The sequence below is a fragment of the Episyrphus balteatus genome, chromosome 3 (assembly GCF_945859705.1).
Source record: "Episyrphus balteatus chromosome 3, idEpiBalt1.1, whole genome shotgun sequence".
Lineage (NCBI taxonomy): Eukaryota > Metazoa > Arthropoda > Insecta > Diptera > Syrphidae > Episyrphus > Episyrphus balteatus.
In genome coordinates, this window is record NC_079136.1 from 129,260,958 (window position 1) to 129,265,426 (window position 4,469).

The window sequence follows — 4,469 nt, forward strand, 5'->3', positions numbered from 1 at the left end:
ACAAACAGCAATGAAGATTGGATATATCATAAACCTACGTTATGTGTCTGTAAGGTTTCGAAGGATATTTCATTTACATAGAAATTTAAAAAGATGAAATATCTATGTATTTTAATCTTTTTAAGCATTTTTTTTTTTAATTTAATTTAAGTTTTTTAAAGTAAAAACCGATTATTTTTTGTTTTAGTAAACTTACTTACCTTATAACCCACTATTTTACCTCCATCTTTTTTTTTTTAATTCAATTTCAATTCGGCATACTTAATGTGTGTAGTTTGAAGCCACTGAAAGCCAAACTCTACTTTTCACTCTCTCAGTTGACGTGGAATAAATTTCGACCACATGTTTCCCACTCGTTGAGTGAATTGAAAATCTCTCAAAAAATCAGTGTTTGAGTTTTTTCAATTCTTACTCAAAAAAATGCCCCTACTTCAACTGTCGTTTTCGATTGGTTCCACTCAAGGATTTACTCATTCTGAAATCCAATGAATAGATAAAATCACTTCCACTCAATTCAAAAATTTTATATTTGCATTGGTCAATAATAAGCCTTTGAGTGAATTGTGGCTTCAAATCGAGAAGAAAATTTCGTTTCTGAGAAGCATTTAATCTGTCACTTTCGTGCCAATAAAACAGGCTTAACCCTCTGTCGGCATACACGGGTGCGAATTTGGCAGGACAAAAATAAAAAAAATTTCAAAAAAGTGGTCACAAAAAAGTCTCTTTATGAGGGTGAAAATATTTTTTTTTCGGAATTGTGAATACAATATTCGAATTCCTCGGAATATTCTTCATCAATTTCATACTTGATTCCTCATAAAATATTGTGACCGAAAAAAGTTCTACCCACATGAAAAATTATAAACCAAATTCGCACCCGTGTGCCTATCACCTCACAAAAAAGAGGTGTGCCTACAGAAGGCTAAGGATGTTTCGGGATGCTCTTGGACGTCTAATCAAAAACGACAAAAGTTGTCCATTCTGTAATTTTGAAAAGGTTTTCACTCAATTACAACATAAATTTCAACTTAATTTTACCAATATTTTCCCTCAAGATATTTGGATTTGAACATTTGATTTAACATATATAAATTACTGTTTTCGATTTAATTCTCATGTTCATATGTTCCGTCATAACTTCTAAGCTAATTATCATAATTAACAAAATAAACTATTTTTAAAAGCTTTGTATTTGTTTGCTTGTTAAAAGCTATGAAAGGTCATTTAACATGTAAGTGAATCGTGAGCAAAAAGTAGGTATTGTTACTCATTTGGGTCAGATAGATCACATTGAAGGAATTCTTCTAGTTTCGATCCTTGAGCTATTGTACCTAAAACTATCTAATTGCAGACTTTAGTTTTCAAGATGAATGAAGAATTGTTTTTTACAAACTTTGAAGGTTTTGGCAATTGGCCAAAGATCACAAACGGAACAGAAATTTTCAATAAACTTCGTTGCAACCAGAAAATGAAGAAAGAAAATGGATTAACGATTCCTTGTAATCTTATATTGACGAACGTAGGTACCTACTTAAGAATGGGTAATGACCCAAAAACATTTTGCTCCACATTAACACATTCACTATCCGATAAGAAATATAACCCAACCGGAAGTGTTTTTCTCTCCAAAGCACTCTATACCTCTAAATCCCCATTTTGTACCTCCTCCCACACAATTGTCGCATCATAAAACAAACAAAATACCCTTTTTACAAGAGCGCCTTTACTTTCTTTCTTTCTATTTATCCATATGGAAGGTTTCATCAGAAGAAAAAGAAAAAAGCAAAAAAAAATAAAAGCTATACAAAAAGGAATCCTTAGAAGATGAGTGTATATGGTGTGTGTAATCTACTGAGGCAATCGATGACGGATTTGTAGCCTTTCCACACTCCACAACACAAGATTTGCTAAAGAACAAAAAAAAAAAAAAAACTGTTGGTTGTTGGCTGAATGGATTAACAAATGGATTGGGTTACGTTTTACGTGAATATGTGCGTCGCATTCGTTGCTGTCGTCGTGGTTTTGATCTATATCTTTGTGTGTGTGTTTATAGAGCAAAACTGTATATTTTTTCATTTAGTATATAAAAGTTCACAATATTGCATCCTTCGAAGTGAAATAAGCCAAAATGAAAAAACGAATTTTTTTTTGTGAAAGGAAAAGATGTTTATTTATACCCCCATCAAGGGGGATTTTATAAATCACATTGTACACATCTATCAACCTCAATCCATGAATTGCGACTTGGAGACTCCTGTCTCTGTTGGAATTTCATTTTTTTTTTTAACAAGACGAACATAGCTGAAAGCACTTATCGATTGCTGTCTGGTAAAATTTAGGTGGTTAACGATGACAATTTTAAGGATGAAGGAAGCTGGAAATTCAAAGTTTGTGTTTGGAAAAAAGTCGAGTTGTTTAAGGAGCGAAGGATCCGAAATTAAAATAATATTACAAATTTAATGTAAAAACTAAGATAGCTTACCTTGTTACCTAAATTTTGATACCCATCATGACATATTTTCGGTTCCCATCAAATGCAGTTTTGAACTTTAAATGACACGCTCTTCAACAAGTCACATGATAGCTTTTTCTTGATACTCGTTATGGTTTCAAAATTTTAGGTATCAAGATAATGTATCATGTAATATTTAAAAATAAAAATGAGTAATTTTAACCCATTTGGGATCCAAAAGGCCAAAAATATTATTGGGGGCAAAAAATAAAAAAAAACATGATGAGTAACAAAATCTAGGTATCAAAGCAAGTTATCATATGGATTAAAAAAAAAGAAGTTATTTTAGCCCATTTCACTTCCATAAGCCAAAAACTTTCATTGGGGTCTTAAATAAAAAAAAAAGTCATTTTGGGTGTCAAAATTTAGGTTTCACAGTAAACTATCATGTGAATGTTCGAAAAATGAGGAATTTCAACCTATTTGGAGTTTAGAAGTCCAAATCCGTGAAATACCGTGGCAGTTCTATAAGGTTCCAAAAATGGATATTATTTGAAAGTGCAATTTATCTGTGTCCGAAAAAAACTTATCAATATGTATTTTTTATTATCTCTTTCGAATTTACTCATGTCTTCAGAACTCAGAGAAAGGATAACCTTCAAGCTATTTTTGTAACACTTTCTCCTGGGTAACTTAAAACCTTTTAAAGAAACTTAGGTCAAAGATTCTCATCCTTCAATGTTCAACTTTCCACTGCAATAAATCTGTTAACTAATTAGCTATATTGTGGATCATAAAATATCATTTAAACACCATCCAAGCGAGTGTGTGTCGTAAACTTGATTAAACGGCGGCGTGGCGTCCCATCCATATCGTCTTCCAGAGTGGGCGTCATCATTATCGTCTTCATTGTCATTTAACTTATGAGCTCCTCAAGAGAAAAGGATGTTGCCAAATGCTTGTACCGCACGCCATTAATAATAAAATTAACGATTATTGATTGATATACCAACTAATACCAACCACACTATAAGAGAAAGGGTTTTTTTCCTTAACCCCCTTCTCCCAACAAACAAGGTACCATCAACTATGTACTACCTCGCTATTGCGTGTCGAATTCATTCAGCGGTTTTAATGTTTTGTTTATTTTGTAGTTTTGTATTGATGGCAGAATATGTTAAATGGCGCCCAACCCAAGCTTATTCCTGCTATCATCCGTGACATGTGTGTGTAGGTACCTCTAGCGACGTGGTGCATAGCTCCCAACCAATGACAAGGGAATTAATGAACCGACGTTATGTTTTGCTATTTCAAGACTTGCATCATAAATTAATGGATATAATGAAGTGGCTTCTCTGTCATCATCATTGAGGCGGGGCGGGAGGGGATTCTTGTGATTATACGAGTGTGACCCTTGTTTAATGGCGATTAAAGGCTTTATACACCACCACCACCCGCACTCTTACCCGTCAGAGAGAGAGAAAAAAGATCGATGGAAATGTTAAAAATAATTCAGAAACCTAATCTCCATTCAATGCCAATTGCAACAAACGATAAAGAAAGACGACGCGACGTCGATAAATGCATTTCTTCAATAATATTGTCTGGTCATGGTCCACAAGAAGGCAGAATGGATTCCACATACACACAATCTCCAACTGACACAATCAATATGCCACCATCACTTTGTAATTCAAGTACAGTTAGTTGTAAACAAATTAGAAATTGTCTATTTCCATATATAGTTTTGTGTAAACGTGTGCGTTTGTGGAGAAGGAGGAAGATGACGCGATCCATTGACCTCAAGCTGCCATAGTCTCTCCATGTGAGTAGGTTGATTGTGGAAGCTTGGTAGCCTTCTTCTGTCAGAAAAGCGATTGATAAGCACGCATTCATTATGGCTGGGTTGTGTATGATGTCTTGATGTCTATAGGAAGTAAGAATGTTGTAAAAATTGAAATCTTCTTGTCTCGTTTCTCGGCTCCGACTTTTGTCGTCGTTGTTGTCTTGCTCAAGA